This window comes from Schistocerca cancellata, chromosome 1, assembly GCF_023864275.1.
Source record: "Schistocerca cancellata isolate TAMUIC-IGC-003103 chromosome 1, iqSchCanc2.1, whole genome shotgun sequence".
Classification (NCBI taxonomy): Eukaryota; Metazoa; Arthropoda; class Insecta; order Orthoptera; family Acrididae; genus Schistocerca; species Schistocerca cancellata.
Window position 1 is genome coordinate 1,071,390,392 of NC_064626.1, and position 6,539 is coordinate 1,071,396,930.

The 6,539-nt window shown below is 46.3% G+C and overlaps 1 non-coding gene across 1 annotated transcript; it reads left to right on the forward strand.

The window, feature by feature from the left end:
* Positions 1-5,165: 5,165 nt before the first annotated feature.
* On the forward strand, positions 5,166-5,240 carry Trnas-gga (transfer RNA serine (anticodon GGA)). The gene has a single exon. It is a non-coding gene; the product is annotated as a tRNA-Ser (tRNA).
* The last annotated feature ends 1,299 nt before the right edge of the window (positions 5,241-6,539 follow it).

Sequence of the window (6,539 nt, forward strand, 5' to 3'; positions counted from 1 at the left end):
GGCGTTTTGTTGGCACTTCCGCAAATGATTTTAGAAATTCTGATGGTATGTTATCCATCCCATCTGTCTTATTTGATTTAATGCCTTCCAAAGCCCTTTTAAATTCTGGTTTTAATTGTCTCAGCTTCCCTGTACTTTCTGTTTATTCCATTCCTAAGTGAGATGTATTTCTGTATTCCTGAATTTTCCGGAACATTTTTGTACTTCCTTCTTTCATCGATCATCTGAAGTATTTCTTCTGTTACCCTTGGTTTCTTCACAGTTACCTTCCTTGTACCTGTGTTTTTTTTTCTAACTTCCATGATCGCTTTTTTTTATAGATGTCCATCCCACTTCAACTGAACTGCTTACTGAGTCGTTCGTTATCGTAATATCTATAGCCTCAGGGAAATTCAAGCGTATCTCTTCATTTCCTAGTATTTCCGTATCCCACTTCTTGCGCACTGTTCTGATCAGTTTCTTAGACCGTAGCGTACTCTTCATCATTACTAAATTGCGATCAGAGCCTATGGGTACGACTTACAATCCAATATCTGATTTCGAGATCTTTGTCTGACCATGATGTGATGTAACTGATATTTTTCCATGTCTCACGGTCTTTCCCAAGTTCACATCCTCCTCTTGCGATTCTTGAAAAGAATATTCGCTATTACCTGCTGATATTTATTGCACAACTCAATTTTCTCCTTTCTCATTCCCACTACCTAGCCAGTACTCTCCCATAACCCTTTCTCCTATTCCTTTGCCTTCATCCGAGTTCCACTCCCCCACGATTACTAGATTATCGTCTGCGTTAACATACAGAACTACCTTTCAATGTCCTCATAAACCTTCTTCTTCTGCTGTACGTTGGCAAATATACCTGAACTTTGTTGTTGTTTGCTGTGGAATGTGATGAGAACAACACTGTCCACAGTATCTCACTCTCTGCCTTACTTTCCTATTCGCAACAAATTCTCTTCCCATTATACCATGTTCTCCTGCTTCTGCTGACCAGAAATTCTTATCTACTTTAAATTTCACTTCACTGACCTCCACTATGTCTAGATTTAGTCTCTGCATTCCTCTTTTCAGATTTATAGCTCTCCTACTACGTTCAAACTTCTGACATTCTATGCTCCGACTCTAAGAATGTATTCTCATCGTTGCTTATTCCATATTTTTCGCATGGTTGCTTGCCAGTCGGAATGGGGGACCAGTCCGGAATCTTTTCCCAATAGAGAGATCATCACGACACCTTCTCAGTTACGGGCCACATGTCGTGTGCATACACGTTGTGATTCCTATTACCTTTTGCTTCCTTATGCCGTTAAACGTTTCTGATTCTTCGCTTTTTCTGAGGCAGTTTCCCACCACAAGGGAAACAGAGTGCCCTGGACCTCTGTTCACTCCTCCACCCTCTTTGACATGGCCTTTGGCAGAAAAAGGGTGACCTCTTATGACAAAAAGTCTTGGGCCGACTTTCCTGATGATCTGAGCAGCGATGGTGTTCGGATCCAGGACCGAGGATGTTTTTCATAACTAGCCAAAGACGCTAACAATTTTTTTTAATCCAGCATTTTTTCCTTAAAGTTGTTCATGATTGTTTGTGGCTTTTGGTCTGGTTGGATGTCACATGACACTCCATCAAGGTCATCGTTGAATATTTCACTGAGGTTTTTTATTACAGAGGGCAGCCCGCCCTCTGACCGAACACGCTGCGCTACCGAGCCGGCGTCCCATAGATCACGGGTGACCATATCAACAAGACCTACACTGACTACAGTTTATTTGAGTCACGTGAGTGGTTCGCAGCTTGCGCACTGATACGTAACGTGAAAGATGCTTGTAACAGATAGCTTTTGGATTTTACTTCAGAAATTATCAGTGAAGTTGTGACAATATTTAGTGTCAAAATGAAAGGAAATCAGCCGGCCGCGGTGGTCTAGCGGTTCTAGGCGCGCAGTCCGGAACCGCGCGACTGCTGCGGTCGTAGGTTCGAATCCTGCCTCGGGCATGGATGTCTGTGATGTCCTTAGGTTAGTTAGGTTTAAGTAGTTCTAAGTTCTAGGGGACTGATGACCACAGTAGTTAAGTCCCATAGTGCTCAGAGCCATTTGAATCATTTGAAAGGAAATCAACATTTATCATATAGTCGGAATGTGTATGACGGCAAGAAACAAATTCTACTTGTGACTGCTTCGTGGTCACACGAGACGGTGGCCGTGGAGAAGATGATGCTGATAAGGGCGTCTAGTTGGAAAAGAGTAGAGCGGTCCGAAGGGTCTGGTCTATCTGACGTAGAAGTCGCCGTCTAACGTTTAAGCTCGCTCGAACTGCTCGGTGTATGTAGTTCTGCAGATGTCGATCCACCAGCTTTGGACTGGAGGAGCAGCAGTATTCGATTCCTTGAAGCTCGTTCGAGCGTCTCACGCTCGAATTGCCCTACCGTCTACTACAGTAATCCGACGGCGCGTAAACCCGAGACGAAGGGTAGTGCGAAAAGGAAACTCGATTCGAAAGAATAGTCCTGACTGCGAAAGACGATGGTCGTAACTACGTCTAAGGGAGATTTTAATTAATGACTGATAAGTATGTCTGCTACATGTACTGTAGAAAGTGCTCTGTGCCATCACACATCAGACGGGACGTGTCTGTAGAACACGACAAAGTGTAAGTTCTGAAGCATTACCAGTTCCTTTGAAAGCTACGGCAATGCAAAAGGTGCAGAAATGTGTGAAAGAGATCTTCGTCCATTTACTTTAATATTAAGCGTAGGATGTAGCGCTTTATGTCAGGAGCATGTAAACGGCTCTTCAGAATTGGTCCCTGTAGACGTCTCCAACATTTTGCCTCATCTTACGACAGTGTCAAGAATCAGTGAAAGACAAGTCGATGATAAATGGGAGAGTATGATTTTCAGCCTTATCCAGGCAATAGGTGTGAATGCATATGGAAATGCTGCGGATGTATGAACGAAACATAGAATAAAATGTGTAACACATGCATTACTGAGTGTTTATCAAGATTAGCCACTGCGAAATATGATATTGGTGACACCTCTCCGTTATGAGAAGAAAACATCTACGGAATTTATTGAGAATCATATTTAGGAAACAATGTTCAAATTTTATGAGTAAATCCCCTGCATTTTGAAACTTCCTGGCAGATTAAAACTGTGTGCCCGACCGAGACTCGAACTCGGGACCTTTGCCTTTTGCGGGCAAGTGCTCTACTAACTGAGCTACCGAAGCACGACTCACGCCCGGTACTCACAGCTTTACTTCTGCCAGTATCTCGTCTCCTACCTTCCAAACTTTACAGAAGCTCTCCTGCGGACCTTGCAGAACTAGCACTCCTGAAAGAAAGGATATAGCGGAGACATGGCTTAGCCACAGCCTGGGGGATGTTTCCAGAATGAGATTTTCACTCTGCAGCGGAGTGTGCGCTGATATGAAACTTCCTGGCAGATTAAAACTGTGTGCCCGACCGAGACTCGAACTCGGGACCTTTGCCTTTCGCGGGCAAGTGCTCTACCAACTGAGCTACCGAAGCACGACTCACGCCCGGTACTCACAGCTTTACTTCTGCCAGTATCTCGCCTCCTACCTTCCAAACTTTACAGAAGCTCTCCTGTGAACCTTGCAGAACTAGCACTCCTGAAAGAAAGGATATAGCGGAGACATGGCTTAGCCACAGCCTGGGGGATGTTTCCAGAATGAGAATTTCACTCTGCAGCGGAGTGTGCGCTGATATGAAACTTCCTGGCAGATTAAAACTGTGTGCCCGACCGAGACTCGAACTCGGGACCTTTGCCTTTCGCGGGCAAGTGCTCTACCAACTGAGCTACCGAAGCACGACTCACGCCCCGTACTCACAGCTTTACTTCTGCCAGTATCTCGTCTCCTACCTTCCAAACTTTACAGAAGCTCTCCTGCGAACCTTGCAGAACTAGCACTCCTGAAAGAAAGGATATAGCGGAGACATGGCAGAAGTAAAGCTGTGAGTACCGGGCGTGAGTCGTGCTTCGGTAGCTAAGTTGGTAGAGCACTTGCCCGCGAAAGGCAAAGGTGTGTGATGATGATGATGATGTTTGGTTTGTGGGGCGCTCAACTGCGTGGTTATCAGCGCCCGTACAATTACCCAATCTTTGCTCAGTCCAATTTCGCCACTTTCCTGGATGATGATGAAATGATGAGGACAACACAAACACCCAGTCATCTCGAGGCAGGTGAAAATCCCTGACCCCGCCGGGAATCGAACCCGGGACCCCGTGCTCGGGAAGCGAGAACGCTACCGCGAGACCACGAGCGGCGGACGAAAGGCAAAGGTCCCGAGTTCGAGTCTCGGTCGGGCACACAGTTTTAATCTGCCAGGAAGTTTCATATCAGCGCACACTCCGCTGCGGAGTGAAAATCTCATTCTGGAAACATCCCCCAGGCTGTGGCTAAGCCATGTCTCCGCTATATCCTTTCTTTCAGGAGTGCTAGTTCTGCAAGGTTCGCAGGAGAGCTTCTGTAAAGTTTGGAAGGTAGGAGACGAGATACTGGCAGAAGTAAAGCTGTGAGTACCGGGCGTGAGTCGTGCTTCGGTAGCTCAGTTGGTAGAGCACTTGCCCGCGAAAGGCAAAGGTCCCGAGTTCGAGTCTCGGTCGGGCACACAGTTTTAATCTGCCAGGAAGTTCCATATCAGCGCACACTCCGCTGCAGAGTGAAAATCTCATTCTGGAAACATCCCCCAGGCTGTGGCTAAGCCATGTCTCCGCTATATCCTTTCTTTCAGGAGTGCTAGTTCTGCAAGGTTCGCAGGAGAGCTTCTGTAAAGTTTGGAAGGTAGGAGACGAGATACTGGCAGAAGTAAAGCTGTGAGTACCGGGCGTGAGTCGTGCTTCGGTAGCTCAGTTGGTAGAGCACTTGCCCGCGAAAGGCAAAGGTCCCGAGTTCGAGTCTCGGTCGGGCACACAGTTTTAATCTGCCAGGAAGTTTCATATCAGCGCACACTCCGCTGCAGAGTGAAATTCTCATTCTGGAAACATCCCCCAGGCTGTGGCTAAGCCATGTCTCCGCTATATCCTTTCTTTCAGGAGTGCTAGTTCTGCAAGGTTCGCAGGAGAGCTTCTGTAAAGTTTGGAAGGTAGGAGACGAGATACTGGCAGAAGTAAAGCTGTGAGTACCGGGTGGGAGTCGTGCTTCGGTAGCTCAGTTGGTAGAGCACTTGCCCAGGAAAGGCAAAGGTCCCGAGTTCGAGTCTCGGTCGGGCACACAGTTTTAATCTGCCAGGAAGTTTCATATCAGCGCACACTCCGCTGCAGAGTGAAAATCTCATTCTGGAAACATCCCCCAGGCTGTGGCTAAGCCATGTCTCCGCTATATCCTTTCTTTCAGGAGTGCTAGTTCTGCAAGGTCCGCAGGAGAGCTTCTGTAAAGTTTGGAAGGTAGGAGACGAGATACTGGCAGAAGTAAAGCTGTGAGTACCGGGCGTGAGTCGTGCTTCGGTAGCTCAGTTGGTAGAGCACTTGCCCGCGAAAGGCAAAGGTCCCGAGTTCGAGTCTCGGTCGGGCACACAGTTTTAATCTGCCAGGAAGTTTCATATCAGCGCACACTCCGCTGCAGAGTGAAAATCTCATTCTGGAAACATCCCCTGCATTTTAATAAGATTTCATCCGTCACAGATCGAGGTGGAAATACAGGCAACGCATTGCAGCTTTTCGGTATTATGCATGCATTACACATGCTTTGAACATAGTTCTGAACCACGTTTCCGGTGACAATTATTTGAAAAACGAGGCTGCAGTAATTTATTCAACGGCTTATGCTGCCAACGAGACTGTCCAGTTCATGAAGTAATCTGGAGTTATGAATTTGATACAGACAAGCTTGAAGCAAACAACTTGTTTCAGATGTGTTGGATGACCCATGAGTTGTCACCCGTGGAGAGTTAAATGAGACGTCAGGACAATAGTTGATCTGGTTATTTAATTTCTTTATCATGACCCTCGGCGGTAGTACATCAGGTAGCGCCCAGCTGCCTCTGACGTGAAACAATAGCTGTCCCGCATTGCCGACAACGCAAAAAGTGGGGCCTAAGTTACGTTGTGCAAGACGCGACAGTTGGCTGCGACTGCGACGCTGCCCCCTCCTCTTTTCCCACCATGGCAGACGGCGACACGGCCGCAACACGACTGGAGTCGTCACCGTTTCCCAAGCTCCGGTCGGCGGCGGGGGATTCAAATACATAAGAAATATAAGAATTCCGAATTTCTTGCTGTAAAAAATACTGTATGTTAATGCAACAAAGTTACATCGGCTCCCAGAGTTAGTTTGTCGATACAGATTCTCCTTTTAATTTAAAAAATTGAAAAGTATCTCTTCCGGTTTTGCATGTTTTTTTCACTGTATATTACTTCTCTATCAATTGTGAGGAAAGTAGAAGGCACAAAAAATTGATGTTTGCGTATCTTACAGTTTCGCATCACAGCTTGATAATGAGCTGTCTATTTTTCCGATATTCGTCACAGTTATTCCGATACTTAATTTACAAGTAACCTACTGCATAAAATT